Here is a 22428-nt window from a genome sequence, read left to right as displayed (position 1 = left end):
TCTATTAACTAAACAAATATATGCACATATTCCCTGCTTCGGAGAGATCTGGTAAATGCAGCGTGCAGAATCTGTCCCGATCGACCATAGGTCCATAAGAATGACTGTCCACTGGCTTCATCCAAAAGAGCTTGGAAAAAACAGCAGGGCGACGATATAGCTCTGCCTGTTGAAAACTTCAAATTTCTTGTTTGTGAGAGTCGGGAGAGATGGATGATTATATAGAAATGACCTACCCAACTGTCTATATTCATCACTCCCACCATGAAAGTGGGCCAAGACCGTCATTATCAATTGAACCCTGCAAAATAGAAATGATTTCCCAATGGTTGTCAGTTATGCTTGGTTTTGTCATCAATCATTTTCTCTTCCTCCAAATCCCTGAACTTGGATGATTCAGAAGAGGCCCATCTAGAGGGAAACGGGAAGGAGAAATACTCCCCTCTCAGGGTTATTTGCTAATAGATCATCAAAGAAAATAAATAAAATTGCAGACATCATCGTTGGACGAGTTATTGCACATTTGACCGAGTTGGAATTGGGGTTTCATATTGGAATTTCTCCCTAAACAAAAGCAGTGGTAATGATATTCATAGAATTTCTTTTTTCATGCTCCAAATGATTGAACCTAAACATAATATTTATCTTTTCTACCATCGCACGATGTATGTTTTGGCCTTTACACAGTGGTATGTTATTATAGACAGATTACTGTGCAAAATAACTTTTAGCTATCTGACATAAAGAATGCATAAGAACGTTGTAGAGAATTGCATTACAAAATGATGAACTTACAGTAATCACCAATGGAGCAAATGGCTTTGAATTATTTGGTTGCTCTAGTGGAATCGAAGGATAACTTATGATCTGAACTTTAAATTAATAGTCTGCATTTGGAGTCATAAATCAGATAAACAAATTCAGTCAAACAATTAAAAAAAAAACAGAGACAAACAGAGAGGGTTCTATAATAACAGCCAAACTAAGGAAAGGGTTATGTCTGACTGCGGCGATCTCATCAATTGCTAAGATACTATCAGATATCTGATTATCATCATCTGCTTGATACTCCCATACCCATCTCCGTCTATTCCTGTAACCAGCACAACAGAATAACTTCCTTGTATGATATGAAGGATGAAATGAAAAACAGATAATTCTGAAGATGTTGAGATAGCAGAACCGCGGTTTCAGAATAGAGACCGGATAGGACCAGCCGACCCCTAGACTGCCCATTTATCATAATAATGGGATGCAACTGAACCTATTGACCAGCATATTCATACTTAGACAAGCTGTTCTCTCCTAGTGTTCTAAGTGGACAGTCCTGAACTTCAAGTGGATTCCCTTTCCTTCAGATATATCAGATTTAAAAATCTCGTTGAATCCACTATAATCTAGTTTAACCAACGGACAAAAACCTGCTCTTCATTTTTTGGCCACTTATAAAATGTAAAAACTAAGTTCACATAATGTACCCACATTTCAAGATAAAATATATGAAGAGGAGGTTCATACTGTTGGGAATTGGTGTATGCCCTAAAGGCAATCTATAATCAGTTCTGTAATATGATATCTATTTCATTATAAAACGAGGCATTTTTGTTATTGTGTAGATTGCGCTAAATATAATTTTACACAATAATGTCCTTGGAATAGTATGTTCAATAGGCATCAAGTGTAACTTGATTGTGAGATCCTATAATTACCGAACATTATTCCTAAATGTCCATAGTCAAAGTATTATCGTTAATTAGGACAACGATAATACGATTAGACTAGTGTGGGTGTTGATTGATGACCAAGTCTCACAGATCATGGATATGGTGATATCAAATCACACCACATGTATACATTAAGAGTAATGTGTATTGGACTGACCCGCCATGAGATTGCTACATGGGTTGTTACGTAACTGTCATTAGCATATCTCAAAGTGACTATAGTGTAATGGTTATTTGACTTGAGGTCACAATGAATTCCTACATGTAATGTCATATACTTTGATAGTGTCAACGCCACCGTAACAGGCTGGTTAGAAAGACAGTTATTGGGTATATCACAGAGCATGGAGAGGAATGTGAGTGATCGAGATAGGATTTGTCCCTCCTACGAAACGGGAGCGATATCTCACGGCCACTTGGTGGTTAAGTCTAAAAGTGTATGCATACCCAAATGAGTCAATATAGCGATATCGAGCTAATTTGTTCTGATAGACTTACCCGGTAAACCAAGAAAGAGAGATATTGAGCCATACAAGGATGTCATCGACCATGCCTTGGGCTCAATAGAGATATAGAGGACAATGAATTATATTACACGGTAATGTAGGTCACGAGATTCGTCGAGAAATTGACTTTCCGATTACTTGAGTAACAGTGATACATTGCTAGATGCCGCTCACTGTTTGTAATATTGAAATAGAGATTTCGATATTACTATCAACGTAATTGGGAACGTACAGGGTCACACACTACGACTAAATTGACGAGATATTTTGAAACAATAAAATCGTCTAATTGAGATTAGATGATTTATGGTGTGACCGATTAATCGGATATTTAATGAGATTAAATTTGTCGATTAATTAGACTCGATTTATTAGATTAAATAGACCAAATTGATGTACGATTAAAACGATGACACATGGCAATTTGGGATCCTTATTTCACTTTGTCCCACACCGGTCATGGACAAGAAAACCCCCCCCACATATATGTGTACATGCATATGTGTGTATGCTTTATATATGTGAGCTATATATATATTAGATACATACGGAATCTCATCGTCGACAAAGTCGGTATGGATACCGGTAGAGGCATCACGCGTGGGACGCTCGGTCGACAATTTTAAATATTCCAGGTACGCTTGTATTTACTCTTATTCTTCTAGTAGGTCTTGGAATTAGTTTCACGGGTAGAAATTTTTGAATTTATGTTCCTTTTCGCTTCCGTTGGCCCCATGAAACTAGCACATACCCCATTTTTGGGTCAGGCTGAAAATGAGATGGAGTTGGGAAGAGATGAGGGGGTACGTAAATGTCATCAAAAAATCCTAGAGATACTACCAAAAATGTAAATTCAACACTGTTTTACTACACAATTGTATACAGAAACTAACACAACAACATTATCTCCATAAATAACAAAAAAGGAACTGACCGTGAATTATTAATAGAGAAGAAAATTAAACACTACACTCCACAACTTTAAGCACAACTTTAAGCACAAGCAAGTTGCAATCAATTGTGTTCCATAATTAATTAAAGCATTAAAAAAGTTAAAGAAGAAAAAAGCTCCTGCAAAATCTTGATTAGAGAGTTGCACTACATAAGTGATGCGGTAGAAGAAGCGGCAAGTTGGTACCTGGAGAAAAACAGGTTCTGACGACCTTGTTTCGAGGAAAACGGCCTCATGTGCAAATTGGAAAAGAGGCGGCCATTGAAGTGTCAATCCCAGCCACAGCCACACCCGTAGTGGCTGTGTTTGTGGACATCTTTCCCAATGAGCTTCCTGAGGGTTTATCATCCTTGCGTTATATTTAGCACCGAATTGACCTGGAGCCAGGAGCGGCACTGCCAAATTGACCCCATTACCGAATGAGTCATGGATAGCATGAGGAGTTGCGGAGGTAGGTTGAGGAGTTGCTGACCAAGGGACATATCCGTGAAAGCTTGAGTCCCTGCGCAGTTCCGGCCTTGCTTACACCCAAGAATGATGGCTCGTGGCGCATGTGTGTGGATAGTCGAGCCATTAATAAAATTACGGTGCGATACAGATTTCCAATTCCCCGATTGGATGATTTGCTTGATCAGGTCAGCGGTGCAACAGTGTTTACGAAACTGGATTTGAAGAGTGGATACCATCAGATTAGCATAAGCCCCGGCGACGAGTGGAAAACAGCTTTCAAGACACGCGAAGGGTTGTATGAGTGGATGGTGATGTCTTTTGGGCTATCTAACGCACCAAGCACTTTTATGCATGTGATGAACCAGGCTTTGCGACCATTCATCGGCAAATGTGTTGTCGTTTATTTCGATGATATTCTGATTTATAGTGCTAACAAAGCAAAGCATCTCCAACATCTGCGGGCTGTTTTGTGTGTGTTTCGCAGGGATAAATTTATGCTGCCCTTAAGAAGTGTGTATTCATGGCATCGAAGGTCTTATTCCTTGGATATGTGGTCTCGGCGACGGATTGAAGGTAGATGAGTCCAAGATCAAAGTGGTGAAGCAATGGCCGCAACCGAAGACAATTACTGAAGTTCGCAGCTTCCATGGACTTGCTTCCTTCTATAGGCGTTTCATCCGTCACTTCAGCACAATTATGGCGCCTATAACAGATTGTATGAAGGGTGGAAAGTTCGCGTCGACGAAAGAAGCGGAGACGGCGTTCCGGCTTATAAAAATGTGACTTACAACTGCCCCAATATTAGTCTTGCTTGATTTTGCCCAACCCTTTAAGTTACATAGTGATGCTTCTAAAGTGGGCATTGGAGCAGTTTTAAGCCAAATCAACAGGCATGTCGCATATTTTAGTAAGAAGGTGTCCGGGGCTAAGTTGAAGTACAGCACCTATGATGTGGAGTTCTATGCAGTGGTACAAGCAATCAAGCATTAGCGGCATTATTTGTTTCATCGGGAGTTCGTGCTTTATACTGACCACGAGGCGTTAAAACACCTTCACCGCCTATCTGCACCCCATTTTGGCTCACCATGCCAAACAACAACATCAGCAGTGATCCAGACCATGACTTGAGCACGAATACAGAAAAAGGCTCAACATAGCAAGAAAATACTATTCACCCTCAAGTCAGCCGAATCAAGCGGATGACATGCGCATGCAACAGAAGGACTCTAGGGGTCACCAAAAGGCAACAGGTGACTAGAGAGCTCAACAACATCCAAAACCAGCATTTTCACTATATCACATCGACAGTCCTATTTTCCGATAGTTCACTCGATCATCGGAAGATAGCTAACATTAGACTTCAAAAATCCACATCAATGCTAAATAGATGAAAAGTGTCTTCAAAAATATTTTGCAAATCATCTGCTCTATACAGAATAACTTTCTATATACATACAACTTTTCAGTGGAAGTCCAAAGATGCCGGTTTCTCGAAGAAAAGTTAATTCCAAATGTCAGATGCGGCCATGCCCCACAAGCATACAGAGCATGAGCAATGCTTCAAATTGTCTCTTAGAAACCACACAAACGCTTCAAATGACTTCCGAGTGATAAAACGGGCATACCCCTCTTCGGAAATGCATAACCGGATACTAGTTTGACGGAATTACGGCAAACGAAGTTCGTACTGTATTGCCCTGAAAACTTTAGCGGACATCCACAATTAAGCAAAATAGACAGCAGAACCCTTCTCGGTTTCCCGAGTAACATCCGAGGAGCAGAAATAACCGTTTTCAATAGAAATGCATATCCGGAGGTCCTTTTTACGGAAACTTGACACCGGATTCCTGCCCTACACAGTGCTACACACCCTAATGCTCAATGTGAAATCGTCGGACCGAACTGCACAACCTATCTAGGCCTCCCGAGCAGTGCTTAAAGTGTCTCAGACACACTTTTCTAATCCTTAGAGATCCGTTTTCAACAAACGGAGATTACAGTGATCTCCGGCTTACCCGAGCAACTCAGAAAGCAATCTGAGAAATCTGAATTCGGCCTCCTAGGACATCTCCGGCTTCACATTTACAGTATCGGCTTAAGGGTCAGTTGTTCACGTTGTTTGACAATTTATGTCAAAATGACCAACGTGGCACGCAAATACAAGATATGCTGTCAGAAGCGGTCAACTTCGCTCTAGTCACTTGAAATGAGCAAAACTAGCTTCCAAGCCTCATATGGACCCGAGGCATTTTTCCATAGAAAGTGTCAATCTTGGGCTCATTAAATCTGTTTTCTCGCGTATGTCGACAATTCGACATTTAATTCGAACCACGAACTTCGAATAAGCGACCAATCGAGACCCGAGCTTTCAACCGGTTTTTCCTCATGGACCGCAGGACCCACGGGTTGCCCAAGGACAACCGCCCCTTTGCCCAGCTGCCTTCGTCCTCTTCCTCTTGCTCTCTTGCCCTCTCTTAGTCGAAAATATCTATGGAGATTGAAGACAACACTCCAACTCTTCATCAATGTTCATCAACGCTCTTATCTCTTCTTCATTAATGCAATGGAAGAAGATAAGGCTTGATATTTTCCTAAGCTAACCGCCCAAGCCTAATCCAAGAGGCTAATTGCACTTTGCTTCCCTTAATTGTCATTATGCTTAGCCTCTATATACTTCCTATGTAATTAGGATAATCACTTTTCATCACACACCATCTCTCTAGCATTTCTCACTCTTCAAATGCTCTCACTCTCCCTTAGCTCCAGCAGCAAAACCATAGCTCAAACCAACCAAAAACCAAGCAAAAAAAAACCCTTAAAACTTAAGTCGGAGTCCATGGCAGTTACTATTCCGACTTAGATTCAAAGTTCCCAAAATTCCATGGACCACATGTTTTGGACCCAAAGAATTCATTTCTAAATTCATAATTTTGATTTGAAGTGGTTTGCTCATCATTTCGAGCATTTTCATCATTTTAGGTTTAGACCATGCTCTCGAGTGAACAGTGCACCCGTCACCGCACGCTAGCGTCCGTCACCGCGCGTGCCACGCCCGTCACCGCACTCGTTCCAACGCCCGTTGCTGCTCTTGTCTCCGCGCGCACCTACGCCCGTCTGCCCCGGACGTCCCAAGCGCACATGCATGCACGTCCGCGTCCCGCACGACCACGACGCTCCGTGCACTTGTCACCCCGCCCGTCCGCGCGCTTGTGCCCATGCCGTGACTGCCTGCGCACCCGACCACAAGCCGAACTCCCTCCCGCGCCTATCCGTGCCCGTGCACGTCCACCCACGCGCTCTAGCTTGCCTGAACGTGCGTCCCATGCACCCAAGCATCCTTCCAAGGGTCCAACCGAGTCACCCGACTCTCAAACACTTCCCTGACTCTTTCCTCGTATCCCGAGACTAGGTACAACACTCTCGACTTAGAGGAGTTAGGGCTTTTTATATTTATTGCATATTCTTGGAGTTATATGGTGTACAAAGTATGCTCACTTGCAAGTTTACATTTTTATGCACTTTTATGTTATATCATTGCATGTTTATCCTCAATTAACATGTTAACATGTCGGGAAACACTTGGACCGTAGTTGAGAAGAACATCCCGACCTGGGAAAGGCAAAGAGCTCACGGATTGCTCTCCTAGAGAGGTGACAGATTGCTCTTTTGCTCCTTTCGGGCAAGGAACGCTCTTCTTAACCCGATTCGAGCTCGATTCCCGAGTTTCGCCATGTTTTCCCGCGTGTATGAAGTTGGTATTGTTTTATTAATTCCTTAAATAACATGTTTGTGCGTATTTGCATGTTCGAATGTGTTATACAACATGGCAATACCGACTTTCATTAAAATGCATGTCAGTTATCGTGTTTGTTGTTTGAGCATGCGAGAAATGTTTCGAAACGAGACGGGGAAACCTCGACGAACCCGATTTGGGCCATGAGACCTCTCGGTTTTCTCCAAGGAGAAGTGGCCGAGAGTCTCTTAGACTCGTACGGGTTGCACGAGGATTCCTCTCCCCGTTTTGAGTCCGTTCTCGGATTTTGTGTAAGTCGCAATTTCAATAACGTTACAAATCTCGCATTTAAATTGTCTTTTCCAAACAATATGCATGGATTCGCAATTCGGTGACCTTTTCGGGCCTATTAGGACCCGAGGATGCGTTTGGTCATTCTTGACCGAGTCATCCTCTGTCTTTCTTGACCCGTCGTAGTCGCCGATGCACGAATCATTTTCACAATTAACGCATTCGACAATAACCTTAAGCATTAATTTTACGAACGGGTTAATCGGGACGCTCTCACAGTTAACTCATTCAACTGGCCTGTTTGATTTGATGAAATGATTTTAGAATCATGATTTTGATTTTAACTCTACCCACTACACAACAAAAACACACGTTTCTCAAGTCAAATTTATAATACCATCTCATTTGTCTTTTTCCACAATCAAAATCAAAATCAAAATCAAAGTTACTTTAACTCTGAAACCAAACGCCCCCTAAACAACTTTGCACGAATTGGACATTAATTTGTGACTCGCGTCGACAAATTACAAAACGATGTTAATGCCCTTTTCAAAATCCGCGCACTTTCAAATCCGAAACGCACGATGCGATGTAACATGGACGTCTAGAAAAAACTTGTGTGTTTTGACTTGAGTTCTATCTGTTTTTAGGTAATTCAGGTCGGAATACAGAAACTCTTTCTAGATCACTTCCAGATAGATCAACCGAATCTTTGGCTTTTACGGGGTTTTCACATAACCCTGAAGACCCGAGGAATCGATCGGCGCCGGTTATAGGCCGAGGTGGCTTGTGTTGTGCTGTTTCCCTTTTTCGAAAACAATTTTCAAGTCAAGGGAAAAAGCATCATTTCGTAATTTGGCGACATCCTAGGGTTAGTTTGACATAAATATGACGGTATCGGAATAAGAGCGGGCTACCTGTTCAGGTGCAGGTTCATCTGCATAGCCCTTTTTATTCTCACTGATGAGTTTCTGTCATACTAGCATAGTTAGGGTGCTAGTCAGGTATTCTGGATCAAAACATGATCACCTAACTAATCTTTTCACTCGATCTAACCAAACATTAGAAAATTGTTAGGTGAAACTCTAGGTTCCAAACTTAGAGTCAAAACACGAGTTTTGGATGAATTCAATGGTAATTCAGTGTCACAACACCGAATCACCGTAAAATCAATCTACACACATGAGATTTGACTCTCTTTGTCAAGTTCTCAAATCAAAGCCAAAGACTAAAATATTAGCACACGTTTGTTTGTCTAGGGTAGGATTTGCATGCCAAAATACCCTGGACTAATAACTTGCTAATGCATGTACATTCGATGAATACAAACACATTGTCTGTTATTTACCCGCTGCTTGTTATCTTTCCGCACTTGTTTGTCATACGGGTCGAGCTTGATCCCTAGGACGAATATCACTCGGGTCCAACGCCCTATTCATCAATCATAGGGTTCAACGCCCTGATCGACACTCACAGGGTCCAACGCCCTATTCAGTGAGAGCGCTTGAATTTCAGTTTTTTGGTGTTTCCCTAAACTCACGGTGAGTTAGAGAGGAATAATAACCGAATGCAAACTGACTAAGATTCACCCATTTGTAATTATGATTTGATGTATTTTTGAGAGCTCATTGTAAGGATTTTTATCTTGTACAATCAATCTATAAGAATCTCAGTCGGCAAGCAAACGGTCCGAGAGTCGAATCATTCGAATCGATTTCATGCTTGCCCAAAGGAAAGTAAATCCAAGATCTCGCGATTTTTGGTTCACGCAGGGATTTAACCTCCATGGTTTGATGAACTGTATCGCAAGATTGTGAACCAATTCCCCGACACATAGATTTACTTCTCTCTCGGCTTCTCAACCGACATCATTTAATTCATCGAATTTACGGTGTCAAAACGTGCGAGTCGAGCGCAACTTAATTCGAGCGATAAATAAAACATGCAAGCCTAGCAAACCAGAGTACCAAAAGGGCGTGCGGGATATAGGCCCGCACGTAACGTGAACCCCCGAACACGGACTCTCTGGTTTTGCATTGATCAATGCCTTAGAAAAACTAGGTGTTCCATACCCCAAGACCCGGGTAACTTATCCACCATCGACCTCCGGGTCGTAAAATGATAAGTAGGGACTCCTTCTCATGCGTGTCCGTCATACATCCTCGGAAAGGTGGACACTCTCAAGCCGCGCGATCCAAAAGCGCACATGCGGGCCTCGACGAGAGTTCACATTCGGGTCCGTACACCGCCAAGATAAGGTGTCCTCGCGGCATGCCTCATGGATTGCTTATTTACAGCGGTTTACCTTCGTGTTGAAGCACAAGTCAGGGGTGACAAATCGGGTGGCCGACGCATTGAAATGCAGAACCAATTTCTTGGTCAGCCTGCGTATAGAGGTACCTAGTTTTGACTATCTTCGTGATTTGCTTAAGACTGATCCTTATTTCTCTAATGTTTTGGGAAAAGTTCGTGTTAGAGAGAAAACATAATTTTTGCTGCATGATGGGTTTCTATTCAAGGGCAACCAATTGTGTATCTTAGATTGTAGCCTTCGTTTGAAGATTATTAAGGAGTTGCATGGAAAAGGCCATGTTGTGCGAGATCGGACATTATTGTTAGTACAGGGCTCGTATTTTTGGCCGACCATATGCAAGGAGGTGGAGAAGTACGTGCAAAGGTGTCGAGTCTGCAACGTGTCCAAGGGGACAGCTACCAATGCTGGGTTGTACATGCCGTTACCAGTTCCATCACAGCCTTGGGAGGATATTCGCATGGATTTTATGCTGGGTTTACCGCGAGCATAACGCGGTAATGATTCCATCTATATTGTTGTTGATCGATTTTCTAATATGGTACATTTTATTCCTTGCAAGAAGACGACAGATACTATACGGGTGGCTCGGCTATATTTTCGCGAGGTGTATCGTTTTCATGGATTACCGAAGTCCATTATTTCTGATCGGGATACCCGGTTCCTTAGTCACTTTTGGCGCAGCTTATGGAAGATAGTGGATACACAGTTGCAATTAAGTGATGTTTATCATCCCCAAACCGATGGGCAAACTGAGGTCGTGAATCGGTCCCTGGGTAACTTATTGCGAAGTCTGGTAGAGGAGCATGTGAAGAATTGGGACCTCAAGTTGTGCCAAGCTGAGTTTGCCCATAATCACGTTGTCAATCGTAGCACGAGTTTTAGTCCTTTTCAAGTTGTGTATGTTGTTGTTCCCAAGGGTCCTTTGGATTTAATTCCTTTGCCTAACCGATCTAAAGTTCATGGTAAGGTAGCAGATTCTGTGAATAGCTTGCGAGAGATCCATCAAGCTGTGTATGATAACTTGACAGCAGCTAACGCCAAGTATAAGCAAGCTGCGGATAAGAAGCATTGTTCTATGGAATTTGAAGTGGGTGATTTTGTGTGGGCTATTCTTACTAAGGATCGATATCCTGCTGGGGAGTACAACAAGCTTTCAGCAAGAAAGATTGGGCCGATAAAGGTCATAGAGAAGATCAATTCGAACGGATATCAGCTTAAGCTTCCTAGTCACATTCGTGTTGTTGATGTATTTAATGTGAAACACCTGATTCCTTACACAGGTGATATGTCACGACTCGAAATTTCAGCTAGATTTTTCATATATTTCCTCGATATCCATTACCACATAACTATTCACCTAAAACTGGCTTTCCATAAACTCCCAAAAATATAAAACCAATCTGGTAAGCTCTAATATGTATATACATCTCAAAAGAGAGTAATTTTCTTTTGTCAATCAATTACTAAACCAAACTAAACAAAAACTTCAGGTCGTAACATATTCAAATACACTCTATACAAAAAAAATACTTATCAAATAACTAAGGTTCCTACCTCGTCCTCCGAGCTGATCCCCAATATCAAAAGAGTTCTCCTGTACTGCTAATCTAGCTCTTAACTCATCTGAAAAAACATATGCAGAGTGTGAGCTACATCTCAGTGAGTACTATATTCCAAAGTAAAATGACTTATTGTTAAATAAATATTTAATTGCAATCAATCAAATATTCAAATAAATAATACAATCACTTCCAATCCAACCATTATCTCCCCGCACACATACACGGTGTATATATATATATATCAACTATAATAATAATTATATCCAATACAGTAACTAAATTTAAGTTCTACTAACAAGTACACACAACTCTTTCCACCATTTCTCTAATATCCAATATCATATAAACATCAAATATCCATTCATTAGCATTCCATAGAACTTCACAATTCAATCACCAGACATATCAAACTCTAGCAACAACATGGCTTTCACAGAACATCTTTAGACAATCTCAACAATCATCACATCTCCAGCAATCTCAACAATCATTACATCTCCAGCAATCTCAACAATCATCACATCTCCAGCAAACATATCAGACAAATAATATACAACATAATCAATCAATATAACCATAGGGTCTCATTTCCTTGCGACAAGTCAGGATGTTCAGGCCCCTTTTTCTATTACGCCGGGTCCAACGACCATTCAAGCCCCACTTTCTGTTCCGCCGAGTCCAGCGGCCATTTGTATCCCACTTTTTATTCTGCTGGGTCCAGCGGCCATTCAAGCCCCACTTTCTATTCCGCCGGGTCCAACGGCCATTTGTGCCCCCACTTTCTATTCCGCTGGGTCCAGCGGCCATTTGTGCCCCCATGGCTATATTCAAACAACAATCACAAGCACAAGCAACTGCAACCACACCATCTGATCTCATATATCATCATACCCAAATACAATCTCAATCACATTACAATGGCAGCACATACTCAATCAGCATACACAATCACATTACATATCTCAAATCAAAATAAACATAAAAGGGCAATATCTCTCAAATCAATTCATACAACATAGCAAGACCGATTTCTTAATCTCTAACTATCATAATATCCTTCCTAAATAATTTATATAACTATAATACATCATTTTACAAGAGAATAGAGTACTCACATAATATATATATATATATATATATATCATTTCACAGTGGAATGAAGTACTCACCAAACACCCAAAATTGTTCATCAAACTTGACCTTCACGATGGACAATATTGGTGTCCTCAACCCCTATCAATCATAAGCATAGTTTAGAAAATAACTTATATCTCGTAAATCATTTTCTCCATTGATCCTCATACCAAATCACATTGCAGTGGCCTTAAAGGATCGAATAAATCTAAAATAGAATGCACCAATAGCATCAGCCATTAAACTTTCCATAAAAAGAATCCTTCTCTTAGAAATTTTCTATCCTAGCATATTTCATAATTTACAGTTTATCAACCTTAGATAACCTATATAAGCTAGTTACTAACGTAGAATGTTGATAATCCAAAAATACGTACAATGGGTTTATTGACCACATCCAAATACACGGAGAAAAACAACAACAGATCATCCTCTACCAGCCTCACCAACTCGTGGATATCTAGCTCTCCACACTTCAATTACTTCCATCTCACAATTCAGTAAAGCACATACGATCAACTTTAATGGAAAATCAACTCTCAGTAAAACTACTAAATCAGCAAGAACTGGGTAAATATAAGTATATTTCAGCACCATTGACTTGTCCTAGCTTAGTTCACTAAACATTTAAATGAGCTAGTCTAACCTAATTCATCGATTTCTCTAATTTATTCATCCAACTAATCCGTTATTTCGTATTCCATAGTAAAGGCATAATCAAATAAATGAACCTCAATCAAGAAGAATGTTATAACTCATCCCCCGAATGGCTTCCTACCTCGAGCCCGTACACTCTTCACTTGCCCCGTTTTATTCACCTTCCTTTATCAAAGAAACATGGACCAGATTAAGCTAAACCGGCCACTTAAAGCAAACCAATATATATCGCGATATAAATAAATACTTCACTCCATGTGTGGATATATGCAATCAACATCACTTGTTAACACGCATTTGACTCAACTAAGCAAGATTTAGTCAACCAAAAATGTAAAATATTAGTCCAAACATTCGAAAAAATAACATCTCTAACTTCAGAAGACAGAAATCGACTTAACAAACACCAAAATCAGATATGAGCAACAAGGAAAATCGAGCTTAGAAAACATGAAAGTGGTCAGTTTTGGACTCGAGGAAAGAAAATTCGATAAACCCACACATTACGGAAAAATATGACAATTAGTATCGCTATTACAAAAAATCCCGAAAAATTATCTAAAATAGTATATTCAGACATGAATCTGTACAAACAAAAATCACCGCAATCCGATGTTTGAGAGAGCCTAACGAGCCTCCCGAAGTTGCTGGTGCGGGCTGTACGGAACAGACCTGGGCTGTGCGATGGCCCAACTTCGGAAGTTCGGATCTCTCTCTATAAAACTCCGAATACCACAATCTTGGAGTCTCTGGAAAGTTTACAATGTGGGCTATGTTTTAGAAACAAATGGCATGCCAAAACATGAAGAAATCAGTTCAAAAATGCCGGTTGAAGTTGACGTTTCGTTATGATTTTCAGAATTTGAAATCGTGATAACTTTCATATCATATAACGAAATCCAATTCCGTAAAAAGCCCCACCATTCAAATGATCAGAGGATCCTAACCGTATCAAATTTTCGAACTAATAACATTTACACATCAAGCTGCCATTAACTAGCGTCAACCAAGCTTTCTCCCATTTTCCAAATTCAATACTGCAACATCGAGCTAGAGCGAAGAAAAACCGGCTCAATCCACATCTAGACCAATGAATAGAAACGCCTAAGGTAAGGAGAATAGACTTACTTCAAGATCCCAAGCCTAGCCTTCCTCCTCCTTCGATCTATTGTCCCGAGCGCCACCTCTATTCCCCAGCTTCCTCTTCCCCCGAGCTCTCTCTATCTCCTGTCTAAAGCTCTCTCTCTCTCTCTCTCTCTCTCTCTCTCTCAGAACACAGCCCCCCTATGTTTTTTCTTCATTTTCCCCCGCTAAAACAGAACTGCAAAAGAAAGAAAAAAAAATCAATGGTGGTGGAAATGGGTTGCTGGGGAAGGAATGTTGACCACGTGGGGTCCATGCCTCCACTCCTTCTTGTTTTTTATTTTTATTTATTTTTTATTTTTAAAAAAATTTCTCCAGCAACATATCTATAGCATATGTATATATATAAGTATGTTTGTGTATGAATGCTATTTGAAATAAAAATATCAAGTCTCACATGATAGCTCGAACGAAGACGATTCGAGGGCGAATTCTCTCCGCCCAGGCGAGAATGATGCTGTAAAAGTAACGGTAAATCGGTACCTGGAGAAAAACAGGTTCTGACGACCCTGGTTTGAGAGAAACGGTCTCAGGAGCACAACTTACCGCCTTCGACCGTGAAATTACGAGATTTAAGGCGAATTCCATCGTTTATGACCTAAAACAAGCATTTTAATGTTATTAGGATGTTTTTGTAATTTTAGGAAAAGTTTATGTCTTTCGTGTAATTTAGGCGTTTTAATTCCTATTTAAGTTTTGTAAAACCCTAGGGTTAAAAGACAATTATTTTCGAATTATCAATAAAGTTTTGGAACTACCGTGCTCCTTCGCCCAATCTCGAATTTGATTCGAGTTTGATGCTTATTCCCTGGTATTCGTAGAATCAACAGGTGATAGACGATTGTCTTCTGTATTCGTGCGCAAATCACTAGATTGCAATTAATTCCGCTGCGTCAATAAGATAAGGCAATATAGTTAGTACAGCTGCAATAATTTTAAATCAATCCTAGTCAAGGCATCAACTGACAATGAAGTAACTAACCATGTCCCGATTTATGGAAAACAAAAATTTTAAAAAAAAAAAGAAAAAAAAAGCAATATATCAACCAGTCAAGAAGAGTTAATTTATGAGGACAACAAAACGACTTACGTATGTCAAAGAACTATAGAATGTTGAGATAAAGATAAAGAAATCATCTCCCGCAAAATTAGTGTCAAACTCTTTTCTTTTTTTTGGTAAGTATTGTCTCAAACTGTTAAACAACTCTAGTCTAACCACATTGCAGTTAATTTATTCACTTCTCACTCTTAATGTATCAGCTACTTGAAACTCCAACAAGCACGAAGGATCCGTTCTATGAATTCACTGACTAATTTTTAGTATTCTTCCATCTTCTACTTCAGACATCTCTTCCTACCAAAGACTTTGTAACAATACCTAATCTGATCATTGCATTGAAAATACATTTAGTTCTTATGCTTCAAAAAATGTGAATGTCATCCACATTCAACTTTATATTTTCCCAGTAGATATGATCAAATCCAAAAGTAGCAAGTTGGGGAGAACCATGATAGAAAATATCAAAATAACAGAAAAGCTTACTTATGCTAGAGATTGAGAACTAGCATCAAATTAATGTGCTACAGATGTTCTGATATATTATTTGACTTCTATGACACAAAGCAAAACACAGTGCCACATATAATTGGAATTGATTTTTCTTTTCACAATAAGAAGTAAGTAGAGATGTACTCCTACGTACAACGCAAACTGTTTTCATCATAATCCTTAAGTTTTGCATCAGTTATCTGCCTAACAAATGGACCGAACATTATCAGCCCGCATCTCACCTTCAGTGAAAGGACAGGGATGAGCATGTCATTCAAGAAAAGATAAGTGATAGCAGGCAGCACTGCACGAATGCGCTCATGGTATATAAATTGCACCACTATAACTAAAATCTAACAAGACATGGCAATTTTTGACTCAAGATTGTTACGCTCGTAAACTCAACTTGGTTGGGCCTAAGGAGATGCACAAAGCAAATACAACTCTGATATTTAAGAATGGTACCTACAAGAGCAAGTTGCAGATTTAAGGATAATGCTCTGTCATGGGAAGGAAGATACTCTTTTGTACATTTGCACATACAATGATGGCATGATATTTTGTAAAGATTTTGCGGGATCACTGGGAAGAGGCTGTGTAGGAATGATATCTTTATTGTTTCGATTTTTATAAAGAGATCCCGATTTTTGTATTTTAGAGTTACTATATGAATAGCTCTGATGCGTCAATTACCTCGGCCCCCATCAATACAATTCATTAGCAAGCTGTTATTCTGGATAACATCATGAAAATTCTCGAAAAAAGGGATAATTTTACTTTGTTTTATTATGCAAATAGGAGAAAACGAAACAAATGAATAGAACAAAGCTGACAAAACTTCACGAAAACAGCTTATTACCCTCAGAACATACCCATCAAATTCTTCTAGATTGGCATAATTAGACCATCTAAAAGGGCATAAGAGCAATAAATCTAGAAAGCAGAGTAATCCAGGCAGAGATTTGTGCAGTCGAGTTACCGTGTAGGTGGGTGCACCATCCCCAGGAAAGATGAAGCCGCCATTAATGCCCGGATGTCATAAACAGACAGGCAGAGCCCCAATTTTGCAATGACCATAAAAACATATGCCTTCAGTCAGTCAGTGTCACAAACCAAAACGAGGACGGGCAAGAGAATATAGGCATCTGAATACACACAATCTCCTTCTTCTTTTTTTGATAACGAGAGGTTTCAGGCTTCGCCCATAATCCCCACGGTTCACGTGAACATCTTGCAAGCCCATGAACAGGTCAATCCAGCCACACAAAGTTTATGAGCATTTTTACAAAGTTTATGAGCTAATACCACAAAGCTTCTAGGCCTAAACTGTCCATGCAAGTTTCTTGATAATAGTTTCCAGCTTTTTACCCTTCCATTCGAGAGCTTCGCTGTATTCCTTATCCCAATCCCCTGTTGGACCTGCAAGCAACAAAATATTCCTGATTTTCTCCCATATGCTCTTCGTAAATGAGCACCTAAAAAATAGATGACTTCTGTTTTCCTCCACCATTTGCAAAAACAACAACCATTAGTAACCGATTGCCCCCACTTCTTCAAAGAGACCAGAGAACCATATAAGCCTGTGCCACTCTACTCTTGACCTGCTTGGGCAAACATCTTTCCACACCTCTGCAAGACAAACGATGATCTACCATTCCAAAGAGGGACATCATTTGCAGCAAGCCTCACAGTATTCATGGCTATGCTCTGAATGAGAGTAGCCTGCTGATCACCACTTCTAGGCCATTCCCATTGTCCTCTTTAAAGACAAAGCTCAGAGTTTGGTTCACCTGAACTGTAGGGAAGCATCTAAAACCTGATGTGCAGAGGTCAATCAACGGACCCCCCTCACACCATTTGTCGAACCAGAAGGAAATGTTTTCCCCAGTCCCCACCTTATAGCTTACAATAGGTTTTGAATGTTAGTATCAGATATCGGGGCACTAGCGCTTGTATCAGATATCGGGGCTTGGGAAGAGGAGATCGAAGGTTGAAGGTTTCATTGAATGTTAGAGTTTTTGATTGTGAAACTAATTTTTTCTTGTCAGCATATTAATCTCGCAATACGATAAGCATATTGTATGTTTGGGTTTAGTTGAACCAGTATGAGATCAAATATCGATTCTAACATCAACCACTCCCTTAATGCGATAATCATATTAATCTTTATTTGTTTTTATTTAATTTTGAAAATGATAAAATTATTATTTTATTAATTGAACAAGTCGAAATGGTCCGGTTTAATCTTCCGTCGATTCGTTCTTGGACGCGACTAAGTATCATCGGAAATATGCATGGCCGAAAACGTCAAAAATAAAAATATAGGTAGGGGATCTTCATGTTCCAAAGGTGTAGACACATGTACGGTTCATATCTTACATATTAAAATCTAATGGTTGAGGGAAAAAAACGAGCATCATGGTTATTTTTTCAATCAATCACCGTAAAATCTCCAATTTTGAAATCTACCATCCACTTTAACTTTTGACACCAACAATCATTAATTATTTCGTATTTGAAGTACTATATATAAAAATTATACATACGATTTTTTTTTCCAAATTTTAGCTTACCACTGGGAAATACAAATTAAGATATATTTAATGTTTCTTTTCAAATTTTAGATCAATGAGTGGAGAACCTTTTCCTTTTCCCAAATGTCTTTTTTTATTTTATTTCTTTTTTTGTTCAGTGTTTTAAAACTCGATCCGACATGGTAATAGTATAACATGATTGACTCGTAAATTCAAATAACATAATCATTATGGTTGGACCAGTTATTTTAAAATGATCTTCTTTCCCTTTTTATTAAGATTTATCACCATTACGTGCAAGTTCTTCTCTTTTTTCTTTTACGAGTACTATAAATACAAATAATTTCAATTATGAAAGCAAACATAACACTCACAAGTATATATAACATCATGTTTTTCATCCATATAGTGTACAAACTATTCTTTTTTTTCCCCTCAATCATTATAGGATTGGACACCAAGCGTTTTGCTTTAATCTCTCTATCTATTTTATGTATTTCTAAAGATTTATATATACGTGTTTTTTATTTTACAAATGTTCATTCACAGACACAAATTTTCTTCCTTTGTGTTGTATCTCTTTTTAGGAAGTACTACAATTTGTGCCCGCGCTCTCGCTACGCACGGCGCTAAACGTACTTTTTAAAAATTAGATAATTTACATTTTTAAGAAAACAACATAACTATTAGTAACTATATAATCAAAAAGTCCAATAATTTAATAAACAAATTTATGAGAAGAATTTAAATATAAAAAAGAAAATGGGAAAAAAAGGGTGGTTTTCATGTGAGAAACTATCCCCAAGACAACGGGGGATGAGGGTTGTGGGAGAAGAGAGAGAGGGATGAGCAGTGGAGTGGGGGTGGTTATTTGTATAGAGTTTGATAACGAAGTTAAATTTGATTTAATTTGATTTGAGGAAATGAAAATAAAAGTAGTTGAGAAAATATGTGAGAGAATTTGAATAAGACGATAAAAAAGTAATGATTGTGTCGTTGAATTGAGAAAAAAGTATTGAAATTGAGGAAAAAGTGTTGAATATTTAGGAGAATTTAGTATCAAAAAATTAATTTGGATAATATATAAGAAAAAACATGAGAAAGAATTTGAAGAAAAAAATAAAAAAGTAATTATTGTGTTATTGAATTGATGAAGAATTTAAGTTAAGTAAAATCAAACTTTGTTACCAAACATAGTTGTTGTTTAATTACAATTATGGCCTCAATTTAGTGGCTCATAAATATTAAAATTTACGCGATAAGGGTATTTTGGGACTTGAAAGTGAGATGGATGAGCAACTTTTATTTTTATATAATAGTATATATACTAATGACATACGTAATATTGCCAATTACAAGTAATTTCTTTCTCCTTTTATCCATATGAGATGACCCATAAAAACTCCAAAATCTATTGTCTAAAATATTATAATAAATTAAAAATAAGCGGATGTAAGAAACAATAATTTCTTGATATTATATATGTCTATCAGATGATGTGAGGGAATTTTTCGACCCACAGCGAAGCGTGGGCATGTTCCCTAGTACATGTGAAATGGCTAAATGATGCTTTGCACATCATCGCATCTGGCAACTACATAAAATGTATAAATTTATATATATTTGGCTAAATAAAACATTAGAGCCTATAACCGTGCATTGCATTGATCATACATGCTTAAAAAATGTTTACTTGTTTTAATGATAAAAATATCAATACCGAAGTCATAATCTATATATCAATGAAAATAAAGTCTCAATTGAATTCTCACTTCGCCACACCATAAAAAATATAAGATGAAGCTCTCTTACATTGTCACATCATCACTTATGGATTAAGGATTTTTTTTATATTCTTTGATAATTAACTATGCAGTAAAATATATATATTATATGGATATAGCTCAACTGAATATATACAGGGAACAAAATATGCAATAGACTATAGACATTATATATACATAATGCAATATATAAATTATCTACAGCCTAATAAAGTTAAACTTCAATATAAAATAGATCACATATATTATACAATAATTTGCTACCGTTTGCATTCAATTTAAATATATTATACATTAGGAAAAAATGGATAGCATATGCATATATATCAACTTATGCATATATACAGTTTCTTAATTTAATAAGAAACAATATATCCTCAATAATATATATATATATACACTAGAACTTATACATACAATCTTCATTTTAGAAATATATATATTTGTAGTATATATATATATATCATATGTTGAGATGTAGATTACTATTACCAATTATATACATGTTGTTTATATCGTATATGGAATTTAGACTATTGTTCTTGAGATAAAAATTTCATTATATTGAAATTTTTATATTTGATAGGAAATTTCCTTATTAATTTGTATGACATTTGCACTATATATGTTGTATATGTATATTCAATATACTAACACCAATATCTTATATCAATTTGGTTGATTCTCAAGACAGTATTTCACTAGGATTCATTAGGATTCTCGAAATCCATGATCATCTAATTGATGTTTGTTTTTTATACAAGTAATTCGTTTAAAATGTTATCTTTTTAATTAGATGTTAATTTGTTTATGCGTTTATTATTTGTTTAGAACTACTATATTTGCATGAAAATTTTTCTATGTCATTTATTTTTTGGCAAATTACACACAAAAAAAACCTAGGTTTTGTAAAACGTCTAAGTTTTATCCTAAATTTTGTTTTGTAACAAAAAAAATCACATGTTTTGATAATCATCTCAGATTTGACCTCCCGTTACCATTCTGTTAAGTTTGCCATCTATTTGCCTACGTGGACTTCACGAGACCCACAAAGTTTATGCATTATCTGATAAACCATATGGTTTTATTTCATTACATACCAAATTTATGATGAAATTGAGACTTTTTTAAAAATTTGAATTTTTTTATTTAACCTATCTTATTTGTTTATTAATTTATGTCTGAAGTTAACAGTCCACGTATGCAAAATTGACGGAATTTATAACGGATGTCATTTTTTAGACAATTTAGAAAACTTATGGTTTGTTTTGTTATAAAACAAAATTTAGAACAAAACTGAGACGTTTTACAAAAGTTAGGTTTTTTATGTAATTTTCCCTTTATTTTTTAATCTATACCTTAATAGATTTTCAGGTGGTGCAATGTTTCATTATGTATTAAAAGAATTGAGACCGAAAGAAATAACAAAATTATGAATTTTGATATGATTTTTCTTGATAAAGAAGTACACTTTGCGTGTTTGACTAGTATATTATTTTATAAATCAAAATTAAATTATTATTAATTTATTGTTTCAAATGAAATTTGGATTCATTCATGCATATAAGTATACGAAAATCTCATATTGATTAAAAACTTAGTTTGAGGAGAAGCTTATACATAATTAATGATTTCGAGATAATTAGCTCTCATCAAAATATTATCCAGTTGATGTTCAAGTAAAGAAATTGTTTTTACCTAGTCAATGTGAATGAATTTTTTGTAATTTATTGATATTCTTAACATAATTAATTCGGGTTTAACTAAATTTTATTTATCCATATCGTGTAAGATTATTTAGATTAGCTGCAACAAAAAGTTATTCAACTGCACCAATGGAACACATGGGTCATCAACTAATTTAATTTAAATACTTATAATTACTAATGAAATCATTAACTAACCCAACAAGGCCAAAGAGAGTGATTTTTTAGCGAAATCTCAAGTCAAATCACCTCAAAAATTATGCAGGAGATTGAGAATACTTCCTATAGGAGCACTTGCAAGACCGGTGGTCAAATTGGCCTATCCAATGAGCATGTAAGGTAATTAAATGGATCATAAGGATAAGTCAACAAATTCCAAAACCCCTCAT

General features: G+C 37.7%; 1 pseudogene; it reads right to left on the bottom strand.

The window, feature by feature from the left end:
• Nucleotides 1–253: 253 nt before the first annotated feature.
• LOC116212176 lies at nt 254–17713 on the bottom strand (annotated as a pseudogene).
• Between the last annotated feature and the right edge of the window lie 4715 nt (nt 17714–22428).

This window comes from Punica granatum, chromosome 6, assembly GCF_007655135.1.
Source record: "Punica granatum isolate Tunisia-2019 chromosome 6, ASM765513v2, whole genome shotgun sequence".
NCBI classification, from domain to species: Eukaryota; Viridiplantae; Streptophyta; class Magnoliopsida; order Myrtales; family Lythraceae; genus Punica; species Punica granatum.
The sequence above is the reverse complement of the archived record's forward strand: the minus strand, read 5'-3'. Positions and strand labels throughout refer to the sequence as shown.